We start from the raw sequence: 14,521 nt of genomic DNA, 5'->3' as shown, positions 1-14,521 counted from the left end.
ACTCTTGCATTCCATTTGCTGTCCGTCAACATCCTAGTCTCACTTTTGGTTCATCCTACAAATATGTTTGAAGCGCCACTGCTGAGAGGCCCACAGGTGGCTTGAAACAGTGCTCCCTTGAGCTTTTGCATGTTGACATGCATGTTGACATGACATAAAAAAACAGACTTTTTATATGAAAATTTCTGAAATTCTGTCTTTTAAACGCACAGTAAAAAGTAATCTCTACATCATGAATTAAAAGAAATACAAATCTAAAAGCCAAAATGATGGCGTGAATAAGTTAAGTAACCCCCCTTAGACAGATGGACAGCAGTCTACATAGTTGGTCCCATTCGCACGGCTGTCCTGAGTGTGTTGCACGTGTGCATGCACGCACAGGAAAGTTTAGCCACAAACAGGTGTACAGTGACTGACAACGGCGCACATGCAGCGGCTCATTCAGCCATTATAAACACACACTCAAAGGAGGACACAGCGCTGCCTTCCACTCCGTCCCGTGTTTGTCATCCAGATGTTTGGACGTCAGGCAGTCTTCAGCGCCTTTTATGGCCGTCTGACAGCTGTCTGTGTTATTGAACTCTTGTCTAAATATGCTTTGGGTAAGGTAGTGTGGACGGGATCCGCCCACAGTCTACACGCCTCTTTCCCTCCCAACTGTGTCCGGATTATGGGCATTGTTGCCATGTTGGCCTGGTTCCAACACATTCTTGCTATGTGTGACAGGGGCTTTAGTATAACACATTTTTACATCCAACCTTCAGACAAGTCAGGGGATGGATACATCAACATTTCCAAGGCACAGAACATGTCTTGGACTTTAGTTACATCAGTTATGTAGAAATACAAACAGTATGGCACTCTATGGTAAATCTGTGTGGAGCAGACAGCTCTCAAAACTAAAGAATATGAATATGTATTTTGAGATCAAGTGGTGCACAAACTGCACATAGACCGCCATCAGATATGTGTCCTATCTCGACAGCGACAAGAGTGTTTTGAACTGTGTAACACACTCGGGACAGCCGAGCAAATGGGACCAATTACGTAGACTGCTCAGGGACTGCCGTTGGTCTTCAGACCGCACCTCAATACTTCCCGACTGTGGCCGGATGTGTCATTCTGACGCCATTCGGCCTCAATCGGCGGATGTGTTATGGTGGTATAAGGGACTGTGCAAGAAGGAGATAAGTGAGGAAAGACACCCAGACAGCCCTGAGCAAATCATAGGCTTCTGTGACTGTAGAAATTACACATAGTGCAAGTTTTGAATTTTGCATCACTACTCATAGTGGAGTAGAGCAGAGAATAATTTTCTTTCACCAAAACAGATCAAATCTAGGCCTCCGTCTCTGTGCCTTCTGGCAAACTGTAGCTGAACTTTCAAGTCTGATTATTTTTTTTCTCTACCACTTCATCATGGAGCTGTATAACTGGTGATGCAAAATTCAAATCTTGCAGTGTGCCTAATTTCCCTTGCAATTGCTTTTCTTCTGTAAAAAATGCAATTGTCTCTTCACCAGGGTAAAGTTGAAACTCACCAACACCCCCTGAGCACACATGTAGGCAGCAGTGGTCAGGAAAAATGCATATCACTTCACAGTCACTCACTCATCTTCAACCGCTTTTCTGGGTTAGGGTCGCGGGGGCAACAAAGCCAGCAGGGGACCCTAGACTTCCCTTTCCCGAGCCACATTGACCACCTCTGACTGGGGGATCTCGAGGTGTTCCCAGGCCATTGCAGATATATAATCTCTCCACCTAGGCCGGGGGTCTCCTCCCAGATGCACTCCCAGATATGCGAAGGTTGAAAGGAGCCAGCCGATTTTTTTCGGTCATGATCCAACCCTCATGACCATAGGTGAGAGTAGGAATGGAGATTGACCAGTAGATCGAGAGCTTCGCCTTTTGGGTCAGCTCCCTTTTTGTCACAATATGCTTTAAATTAATTAATTAAAATGAACTAAAGATGGCAGAAGAAATTCTTGGGAATAAGTGATCAATTATAGGCAAAATTTCAAGAAAAGCTGAAATTATTACACTGTGACATCAAAATTCTCATCGACTCCACTGTAAACTCTCAGCTGGTATACTGTAGCTGAAAATTGATGATGGGGCCCCAGGTTCAGTTATTGAAATTAAGTGAATAAAATGATTTAATTTATTAATGAAGCCTTTCAAATAACAAACAAACCTTAATACAATGTATTTAGTTGAAATTGTGTGTGTGTGTGTGTGTGTGTGTGTGTGTGTGTGTGTGTGTGTGTGTGTGTGTGTGTGTGTGTGTGTGTGTGTGTGTGTGTGTGTGTGTGTAATTTTCTGGGATAACTGGGCCTTCATTTGTGTGTACACATGCTCTAAGGAAATTCTAAATTCGTTTGCAGCATTGTTCTGAACATGTTGATGAATCCCAGATTTGTGTGTCAAACATTAGTACACACAGTTTGTGAAAGAACTGCAGTATGTCCACCTTCACAAGGATAAGGACGAATCTTACCAACCCCCCAGTGTTCCTGTCAAAGGAAATAAGTTTCAGGCTTCCCTGCTGGCTGAAAATCTTCAGTTTCTTACCTGTTGACGTACACCAAACTCTGTACAATTCAATTTATTTCATTTATATAGCGCCAAATCACAACAAAGTTGCTTCAAGGTGTTTCACACAAGTAAGGTCTAACCTTACCAACCCTTAGGGCATGGGTGGGCAACTTGTTCCAGAAAGGGCCAAGAGGGTGCAGGTTTTCTTTTCAGCCACTGACTCCACCAGGTGATTTCACTGATTAACTGATTCCACCTGCTCAAAGTGATATTAATCAGAACAAGTTGTCCACCCCTGCTGTAGAGCAAGAACACAGGTGACAGTGGTAAGAAAAAAATTCCCTCTGATTTGAGGAAGAAACCTCAAGTAGACCAGACTCAAAGGGGGACCCTCTGCTTGGGCCATAATACAGACACAATTTACAATACGAATATACAGGAAATTTTGGAAATTTTCCATAACTGTGTTGTGATTCAGTCAAGTCACCTGACTGCATCAAAGTCAACCAATCGGCTTCCTTCAAACTGTTATTCAGGCAGCAGGTATTCACATCCACTGTCCATCATTTGCTTGCATTGAAACAAACATGCATCATGGACCATTCAGTCTGTCGTCTGTGTGCACACTGCAACCAAATGCACCTCTGACCTCCACACTTCAAAACAACACAACAAAACAGTACTACAAATTATAAAACTTGACATGTCAAAGGATCCGAGCAGAATGGCAACAGTGTGTGTGCTTTGGGCATGAGTGTACTGCCAGCACAAAACACACATCCTGTCTGCTTGAGGCTACATACAAGTTTGAAGAAGTATTTCATGCATAAATAACTCCAGCAGCCAAGAGTCCAGTTCATATTAATGAGTGTGTTCAATAAACACAGCAAAAACAAAAAGGGAATAAAACTTGATGGCAAAACTATACCTGAGCCATAAATTATTTGTGTGTGTGTGTGTGTGTGTGTGTGTGTGTGTGTGTGTGTGTGTGTGTGTGTGTGTGTGTGTGTGTGTGTGTGTGTGTGTGTGTGTGTTCTGCTAGCACCAAAGCAACACACTTCAAACAACTGGAAAAATTTGGTATTGTTCACATTTATCTTCAACTTTGCCATCAAAACAGTTTCACTGGTGTTTGAAGGGTGGAGTGTTGTGACCTTTATTTTCATTTGGGTTCTCTGAATTAAATACAGTTGGGCTACTAAAATGTAGACCAGGGTTTGAGTCTAGGTCTGTGCATTAGGCTGCCTGTCTGTCCTCAGACAACACTGTCCATCTGCCTTGGCGGAAGAAATAACCTGTGATGGATTGGTGCTGCGTCCGGGGACGAGCACCGGCCAGATGATCCTTGGAAGTCTTCACACACTAACGTATGTAGTTGGGTGATATCAAAGATGTGAATTTTGTGCCAGTGACTCAGACAAATGCAATTTGGATTCTCAATGTCTCCTGTGATTTGGTGTTAGACTGATGAAGTAAGAGTCTTACTTGGAAGAAACAACCAACCCAAACAGAAATGTTTGGGGGGGAAAAAAAGCACCTATAATCCATAGCTTTCCTGGTTTCTTGGAGATTTCTTCTGTGATTATGGACAGAGCTGGAACCCAAAATCTATTTTGGAACTTTGGGAAACCCCAGGATCCAACTGCTTCAACTGACTATAGTACATTTGGTAACGTTATTTCCTACCTTCCAGAAAGGTGCCATACCTGGAGTTTTACCCTGTGCTTCAGGGACTGGGTGAGCAGGGTATTGTCACTGGCATGCATGCATCTGTGGACAGGATGACTCAAAAACAGATTTCCTTCAAACATGGTGGGAATATGACTTGGTTTGACATGTAGAGATGATTTGATTTTGTTGTAGTTGGTCAAAGGATTCATGGTCTGAAAACCTTCCTTTTGTAGATCTCAACAACCAAGAAGCCTAGATGGACAATCAAAAGCATATATTATTCAGCAACGTGCTTGACTTCTTCATCACTTCATTATGCATTTGATCATACCATACGATAAAGCCATACACAGTGAAAAACACCATTAGACGTGTGTAGAGCGTGCAGGGCATGAATCAGCCCTCTGATGCTTCTCATTTATTAACGGAGGTTACTGTCTAGAATAGCTGTGGTTCAGCAGACAGGAAAATCAGGCCCTTAAGCCCGACGTTGCAGGCAGTGTGCAGTTGAGTGCTTTGCATTCATGCACACATGATCACATCAAATCAATTTTATTTATATAGCGCCAAATCACAACAAACAGTTGCCCCAAGGCGCTTTATATTGTAAGGCAAGGCCATACAATAATTACGGAAAAACCCCACGGTCAAAACGACCCCCTGTGAGCAAGCACTTGGCAACAGTGGGAAGGAAAAACTCCCTTTTAACAGGAAGAAACCTCCAGCAGAACCAGGCTCAGGGAGGGGCAGTCTTCTGCTGGGACTGGTTGGGGCTGAGGGAGAGAACCAGGAAAAAGACATGCTGTGGAGGGGAGCAGAGATCAATCACTAATGATTAAATGCAGAGTGGTGCATACAGAGCAAAAAGAGAAAGAAACACTCAGTGCATCATGGGAACCCCCCAGCAGTCTAAGTCTATAGCAGCATAACTAAGGGATGGTTCAGGGTCACCTGATCCAGCCCTAACTATAAGCTTTAGCAAAAAGGAAAGTTTTAAGCCTAATCTTAAAAGTAGAGAGGGTGTCTGTCTCCCTGATCTGAATTGGGAGCTGGTTCCACAGGAGAGGAGCCTGAAAGCTGAAGGCTCTGCCTCCCATTCTACTCTTACAAACCCTAGGAACTATAAGTAAGCCTGCAGTCTGAGAGCGAAGCGCTCTATTGGGGTGATATGGTACTATGAGGTCCCTAAGATAAGATGGGACCTGATTATTCAAAACCTTATAAGTAAGAAGAACAATTTTAAATTCTATTCTAGAATTAACAGGAAGCCAATGAAGAGAGGCCAATATGGGTGAGATATGCTCTCTCCTTCTAGTCCCTGTCAGTACTCTAGCTGCAGCATTTTGAATTAACTGAAGGCTTTTCAGGGAACTTTTAGGACAACCTGATAATAATGAATTACAATAGTCCAGCCTAGAGGAAATAAATGCATGAATTAGTTTTTCAGCATTACTCTGAGACAAGAACTTTCTAATTTTAGAGATATTGTGTAAATGCAAAAAAGCAGTCCTACATATTTGTTTAATATGCGCATTGAATGACATATCCTGATCAAAAATGACTCCAAGATTTCTCACAGTATTACTAGAGGTCAGGGTAATGCCATCCAGAGTAAGGATCTGGTTAGACACCATGTTTCTAAGATTTGTGGGGCCAAGTACAATAATTTCAGTTTTATCTGAGTTTAAAAGCAGGAAATTAGAGGTCATCCATGTCTTTATGTCTGCAAGACAATCCTGCAGTTTAGCTAATTGGTGTGTGTCCTCTGGCTTCATGGATAGATAAAGCTGGGTATCATCTGCGTAACAATGAAAATTTAAGCAATGCCGTCTAATAATACTGCCTAAGGGAAACATGTATAAAGTGAATAAAATTGGTCCTAGCACAGAACCTTGTGGAATTCCATAATTAACCTTAGTCTGTGACGAAGATTCCCCATTTACATGAACAAATTGTAATCTATTAGATAAATATGATTCAAACCACCGCAGCGCAGTGCCTTTAATACCTATGGCATGCTCTAATCTTTGTAATAAAATTTTATGGTCAACAGTATCAAAAGCAGCACTGAGGTCTAACAGAACAAGCACAGAGATGAGTCCACTGTCTGAGGCCATAAGAAGATCATTTGTAGCCTTCACTAATGCTTGACACACATGCATGCACATGATGACGTGTGTGTGTGTGTGTTGGGGGGGGGGGGGGGGGGGGGAGCATTATTGTAAAGAGCTTCAAACATCATCAGATGTAAATCGGCAACAGAAATGCAGTTAAATTTGTAAAATGGTCTAGTCGCAGTGCTTTGTGTAAATCTGTCCAGGAAGATGAATCTACTGGAAAAGAGGGAATTTATTCTGTCAAAGACCTTGACAACATGTCCAAATAAAACCGGTAGAGACAAAAGTAATGAAGAACGGGTGGAGAAAAGGTAATGGAACACGAGCAGACATTGACAGCAGAGCTTTTGGAAGCTGGAGGAAATTGAAACATAGTTCCTGTAAGCTCTTATATTTATCCCTCTCTTATCCTCTCCCTCTCCAATTTCACTCTCAACACTAGTTTCACCTCTTCGCCCCCCTCCATTTTATGTCATCTTTCCTCCACTTTTATATCTATCATGTGCTTCATTCTGCACACCTCCATCCTTACCAACTCTGTGCTCTTTCATTTCATTCTCTCCGAGGCCAAACCGTGTCTGGCAATGAATTCTCCTGCTGGCAATGAGCCGCCCACCCTCAAGGACGGCACGAATCCTTGGCCGGAGGAAGGCAAATATCTTTTCAGATATTATACAGCATCCTTTTTTTTTCTCCAATCATGACACTCTGGAAGAAAAATTGATGAAAATTAAGAAAAAAACAAACTCGTGCCTTCCATTTGCAACAAGATGTGTAATGAGTATTGCCAAATAAGTACAATAGCAGCTATATCATGCCATGCAGACTTCTAAAGTCCTGACAAGTTGACTGGACTTATCTTTGACAGGTTTTTACACTGCTATGACCACAAACACTAAGAACCCAACATGACCATGAGTCTGCTCGGACTATCTGGGGGATTCGGTTCCTCACCACCTTGTGCCCTTGCCGTCTTGCCAAGTGGTGGCAGGTTCCACTGCTGTGCTGTCCTGTTTGAACAGAAGCATGAGGTTGAACCTCCAGCCACACCTCTGGGCATTTCATGTCCATAGGTTTGTGGAACTCTGCGTTATGAAACATTGACAGGCTATAGAGCACAGCACAAGTGCACTTTGAGTGTGTCCAACTCCACTGTGTCATTATGAGGGTACAGAAACTGAATGAATAATGGGGTGCAGGGTGAAAAGCAACTGGGCTTTTCTTCCCCTTAATGAGTCATTTTAACCTACCATCCCTAGTTCTCAAGACCAGGCACCTAAGTGGCTCTACTCTACTCTTTTCTACTCTCCTATTTTACTCTTCCTTTTTAGATATTTAGATATACCTTTGTGTACTGGCATAGTTCCACCTTAGAATTGGAATATAATATACAAGTATAAGATATACCTTACTGAATTTTCATGAACATGGGCAGTGGTATAGAAGTTAATTAGACTTGTTTCCAGTTCAATGCCACCTCTGGCTGTTCTCCAGTAAATGTGAAGTTTCATCAGGAAGGGCATCTGGTGTAAAAACCTGTGCCAAATCAACATGCAAATCCACCTTGGGTCTGCTGTGGTGACCCTGTGTGCAAAGAGGACTTACTTAGTCATGAACATGTTTGCAGAAATTAAATTAACCGGAGCAAGTCTATAGAAAATCCAGTTTTTCCACACCAATTGTGACTTGGGGTTTTATTTATTTTATGACAGTAGTTTTGGATGCTACCCAACATCTTTCAAAAGGTGGAACTGTGGGCTGTCTGACATGAGGTGTGCAGAGGCGCAGATGCTCTTTTGTGCCTTTTAGGATAAGTTTTTGGTGGAAACTTGGTGAGTCAAAACAGTGGTGAATCTCATCACAAATGGTTTAGTTCCTCTCCTTTTGAGAAATAATTCATTCATACAACCTCTGTCCTCTGCTTAGCCCTTGAACTCTTCCCAGAGTATCCTGTGACGTTTCAAAACCAGCTGGGAAATGTAATCCCTCCAGTGCATCCGGGGTGTTCTCCAAGTTGGATGTGCCTGGAAGACCTCCCTCAGGAGACAATAGGGGTGCATCCTCACCAGATGACTGAACCACCTCACCTGGCTCATTCGGTGTGAAGAAGCAACGACCTTCCTAGATAGTCAAGCTTCTCACCCTGTTCAAGAGTGTAAGCCCAGATACCCAGCAGAGGAATCTTATTTCCACTGCTGATATCTGCGACCTTATTCTTTTGGTCATTACCCAAAGTTCATGAACATAGGCGATGATAGGAGTTTAAATCAAGAGTCCCACTTCTTCTTCACCACAACTACAGCATCTATAAAACATCTGATGCAGTCTTAATTAGTCTACCGATCTCACACTCCAACTTACCCTCTCTCATGAACAATACCCTGAAATATGGAAATTGTAGTTTTTATCATTGCTCTGCAGTTGTGCAGGAGTTGTTCTGCAATAGTAGTCAATAGGCCTCAATCCCTGGACAGCCAAGGGATTCTCTGGCCACTCACGTCCTGAGGAGTCACAACAAAAACACACTGCAAACAAAAGGGAGTACAGCCACTGTGTTGGTGCCATGACCCAGATGGGAGTGAGGTTGTGACAATGTGACAAAGTTTTTATTCGGCACACAAAATATTCAAATAGAAAAAAAATGAACAATTCCACAAACAAACACAGACAAAACTAGTGAGTCCGAAAGGGTGTGGGCTGAAGCAAAGCTTATTAGCGCCCACCCCTGCTCGTACAAGTCCAACAATTCTTATCAGTCATATTTACATAAATACAAATTCACTACTACATGTCGACACACAGACATACACATCAATATACTATTCACTTATAATTATATTTATATAGTACCAGATCACAAGAAAGTCGAATCAAGGCACTTTACACCAGTAAGGACTAACCTTACCAACCCCCAGAGCGAGCACTAGGCAACTGTGGTGAGGAAAAACTCCCTATAAGGAAGAAACCTCAAGCAGACCAGGCTCTTGGGGGTGACCCTCTGCTTGGGCTGTGCCATATATACCTATATACATACTTATATACTTTACAAACATAAATATATACATACATACATATACACAGTCACTTATATACATATACACCTACCCATATCTATATATCTACATACGCATATACATACCCACACATTCAAATATACAATGAGTCCCACTTATAAATTGAACATTCCATATAAATCAAATTATATTTGCTTCTTTATGATACTTAGACATGATGTTCTTTTTGAGTAGTTTCTTAAATCTTACTAAGGTACTACTCATTCTAACCTCTGTTGAACATTTGTTCCATTTCCTCACCCCAACCACAGACACACAAAAACCCTTTACATTTGTTCTTACTGGTGATTTCATAAAAATTGCACAACCTCTTAAACTATATCTGGATTCCCTCAATCGGAACAGACTCTGGACATGTCTCGGTAAGGCTTGGTTTTTCGCTCGAAATAAAGTTTGAATTGTAATGTAATCGACCAAATCTATGAATTTTAATAAATTTAAAGACACAAATAAAGAATGAGTTGGTTCACGATATTGTTTATTGCAGATGATTCGTATGGCTCGTTTTTGCAAAAGGAATATTGGATTGGTATTTGATTTGTAAGTGTTTCCCCATGACTCAACACAATATGTCATATATGGTACCATCAGAGAATGATATAAAGTAAGTAACCCTTCTTGCGGCAGTAGGTCTTTGGCTTTATACAGAATGGCTATAGTTTTTGACAATTTTGATTTCACATAATTTATATGTGGTTTCCAGCTAAGTTTATTATCAGTTATAACACCTAAAAATTTATTCTCTGTTACTAACTCAATTTCCTTATTGTTTATAGTTAAATTTTTACATTTGGGTGCCTGTTTATTTCCAAATATAATACATTTAGTTTTCCCAAGGTTGAGTGACAACTTATTAGCGTCAAACCAAACCTTAAATTTTTCCAGTTCTTTCTCCACTATGTCCAGAAGCTGTTCAAGATTTTCACCGCTACAGAACACAGTTGTATCATCCGCAAAAAGGACACATCTCAGTGAACTCGACACCCAACTTATATCATTTATATAGATTATACCAACAAAGGACCCAGCACTGAGCCCTGCGGCACCCCACATGTGACATCCCTGAGTTCAGAATTTGTATTATTGAACTGAACATACTGAAATCTGCCTTGTAAATAACTAGCTATCCATTCATATGCCAGACCTCTGATTCCATATTTCTGCAGTTTAATTAATAGTATTCCATGGTTAATTGTGTCAAACGCTTTCTGTAAATAAAAAAAAAACACCTATTGTGTATTGTTTATTGTCAATTGCAGTTGCTATACTTTCCACAAAGTCCATCAAAGCATGTGATGTAGTTCGAGACCTTCTGAATCCATATTGTTCTTCACAAATGATGTTATGCTTCAGTAAATTATCATTTAATCTTTTAGCAAATATTTTTTCCAAAATTTTGGAAAATTGTGGCAGGAGTGATATAGGTCTATAATTAGAAAATGTGTGTTTGTCACCAGTTTTAAACAGAGGAATTACTTTGGCTATTTTCATTTGAGAAGGAAATTTACCAGTACTTAGTGACATATTGCAAATATAATTGAACGGTTTTACTGTACAATCAATAACTTTTTTTAATTAAGCCATATCCAAATTATTAAAATCAGTCGATTTCTTACTTTTTGAACCATGAACCAGATCAAGTATTTCCCTTTCATGAGTACCACTAATGAACATTGAAACAGATTTGTTAAACGTTGAATTATTTACCCAGAAGTTATTAGTTGATGTGTCAATTTTACTGGCAAGATTTTTACCCACATTAACGAAGTATTCATTAAAGTGTTCAGCAATAGACTCGTCGTTATCAATCGTGATGTAGTTGTTACTCTGAAAAAATGAAGGATAATCTCTAGTTACTCTATTCTTTTTTACTATTTCATTTAATATGTTCCATGTGTTTTTGATGTTATTTCTATTTTTGACAAGTAACTCATTATAATATATTTTTTTACTGAGTCTCATGATATTGATTAACTTATTCTTATATGTTTTATACTTACTTTCAGCTTCCTTAGTTCATAGTTTTATGAAATGTTTATATAGTACGTTTTTCTTTTTACATGCCCTCTGAAGCCCCTTAGTTATCCATGGTTTGTTGCTATATTGATTTCTATATATTTTGTTCAAGGGTTTGTAAAGGTTCAAGGGGCCGTGAGTGTGACAGAGACCAGCGGAAGTCGCTGTGCAATAGTATACAAATAATGAATGTTTGAGTTCTTCGCTGAGTTGAATGGTTTGTTCCAGCTTTCACTTCATGAAATATTCATTCCATTGAACAAATGTAAAAACATTCATTATTTGTTTTATATAACGGCTACAATAGATCCTTGTCATTTGATATTTTATTAATTTATAAACAACAGAAAAGGGACTTACATTTTGGTTTTCCACTGCTGCTGAAGTCCAAATTGTGATGTGTAGTCCGGTGATGCAGTGCACTGACTTCGGACTTCCATTAAAAAAAAAAGACTTTGTGTAGTTCCTCATCCAGCCAAAAATCACATCAGCTTCATCTGAACAGCTCTTCATGCATCCAGATGGCTTACAACTGAGTGAATTTTTATTTTTGTGTGTGTAGGTTACAAGAATTAGCACAATCAGCTAGTTCAATCAAATTGTCGTCTCACTTGTGTCATTGTCCTGCGTGTGTGCGAGCATGTACTACAAAAAAAAGACTGTGTACATCCTCAGTGCAGCGAAAAATAGACACGTCAGAAATTAATCCAGCTTTTCATTCTAACTTCCTGCTAACAGCCTTCAGACAGCGCAGTGGATTTATGTGTGTGTGTGTGTGTGTGTGCACACGCAATGGTACCATACGTATGGAACCAAATTTGCACTCTAAATGGAACCAAATTTGCACTCTAAATGCAAAGCAATACAAATGTGATGAATAATCCATGTCATGTGACATACAAAGCACCAATCAAATAACAAGGATCCACTCAGCCGTTATATAATAGTTAATAGGCCTCATAAAGCAGCTTTGAGCATCTGATGCAGATGGAAAAGTGCCATATAACTGCAGTCCATTTACGCCCCCAGCAGCCAAAAGGATACTTTGGCATCTCAGACCAGAGCCCTGGCTTTTAGTCGATTGGTCAGAACGTCCTCCTTCTACAAGTTTGGATCCCGAAGGGAGGAGTCAGAAACACAATGCAGATAAGAGGGAGTACCATTGTTACTCCAGCATGTAATGGGGAGACTGGCACTGCTTTCCTATCCACTGCACTCTTCAGGAAGACACTGAAAGCCTGAAACTTAGGCTTGAATCAGAATCATCTCAAATCTAGATGCTCTAATAAGAAAGTGAAACATTACAATGTGGACAAGAGTCACAAATATGAAAAAAAAGACCTGAAAAGTCACTCAAAAACTGAAGTGAAAATGTAGACATCAGTCATGAGTGTCAAACCAAAACAAGAAAATTAGATGGCAGCATTTTAGCGTGCTCAAGTCTAAAACAAACCTAATTTTATTTACATATCAGGAGTTAATTCTTCACAATTGGTCAGTGGATTTAAAGTGAACAAAGGTTTCAGTTTTAATCCTTTGTGAATGTGCCGACAGGAAAAACAGCCTCTCTGGGTAAACGGTTAAATCACGAGGCCTCCAACTAATACTCATCCACTGTGAACAGGCTTTAGAGGATCTTATAGATAAGTAAGATCATACACTCCAAGTAATCACAAGGACTCCCAAACTGCAACGCCGGAGTGTTTCCAAATTCTCCGTCATCGTTTCACTGTCACACTCTTCCTCCTCCTGTTTTCTCTTCCTGTGGCTGCTTGTTTTGTGTTGTGCCGTGACCTCTCTCACACCTCCAGGGCGTGATCTGAGTCCACACTGCAGGAGCTACTGATAGATGCGTAAATAGATTACTTTTTTAATCCTCGGAGGGAAATTAATTTTTTCCAAGCAGCCAGGGACATTAAATGCAATATACGCCCCCTTTTGCCTTCAATACTGCCTTTATTTATTTATTTTTTTGTGGCATTGATTCAACAAGGTGTTAGAAATATTCCTCAGAGATGTTGGTCCATATTGACATGATAGAATCACGCTCCCATTCAACCAGTCTGCCTATTCTCCTCTGTCATCAAGGCGTTTTCGTACACACAACTGCCTCTCACTGGATATCTTCTGTCTTTTGTTTTTTTGGACCATTCTCTGTAAACCCTAGAGATGGTTTTGTTTGTTTGTGTGTGTGTGTGTGTGTGTGTGTGTGTGTGTGTGTGTGTGTGTGTGTGTGTGTGTGTGTGTGTGTGTGTGTGTGTGTGTGTGTGTGTGTGTGTGTGTGTGTGTGTAAAATCCCAGTAGATCAGCATTTTGTGAAATACTCAGACCAACAAACATGTCACGTTCTTCCTCATTCTGATGCTCTGCTTGAACTTCAGCAAGTCTTCTTCACCACATCCTGATGCCTAAATGCACAGAGTTGCTGCCATGTGGCTGATGAGCTGTTTGTGTTAACAAGCAATTGAACAGGTCAGGTGTACCTAATGAAGTGGCCGCTGAGTATAGATGCATTGGAGGAGCAATAGAGGTAATATCGAATATGGATAAGGTGCAAAAGAAGACAAAAGGCAGTTCAGTAGGCGGGTGATTCTTTAACTACGGGCACTATTGGCCTTGTAAATGTAATTTCCACCACACCATTGCCTTACAATATAAAGCGCCTTGGCCCTTGGGGCAAGTGTTTGTTGTGATTTGGCGCTATATACATGTGCTCTGATGTCACTGTTTATCTCCATAGAAACTACCCAAACAATCTTACATACAAACTGTTTAAAGGGACATTACAGTGTTGTGGTGGAAATTATGGCAATAGTGTGGGACAACTACATTTTGTTTAAAAAAATCAACAGTTGTATGACATTGAATACCCCAATTATGTTTTGATTATTTTACTGATATTTTATTCAGAGATATTTTAAAACATTAGAAAAAACGTTTCTTTACCATTCATTTTTATCATTGAAGATCAAAAGTCTGGGTGTGGGACAAGCACAAAACGGCAATATTTGCATATAATGATGCTGAAAAAAGGTGAAAAAGTCATCATAGACTACTAGAACAAATTTCTTAACACACTTTCATTGTAAAGATAACTATAAAAGTGTG

Source organism: Thalassophryne amazonica, chromosome 13 (genome assembly GCF_902500255.1).
Source record: "Thalassophryne amazonica chromosome 13, fThaAma1.1, whole genome shotgun sequence".
Lineage (NCBI taxonomy): Eukaryota > Metazoa > Chordata > Actinopteri > Batrachoidiformes > Batrachoididae > Thalassophryne > Thalassophryne amazonica.
Note: the sequence above shows the minus strand (reverse complement) of the source record.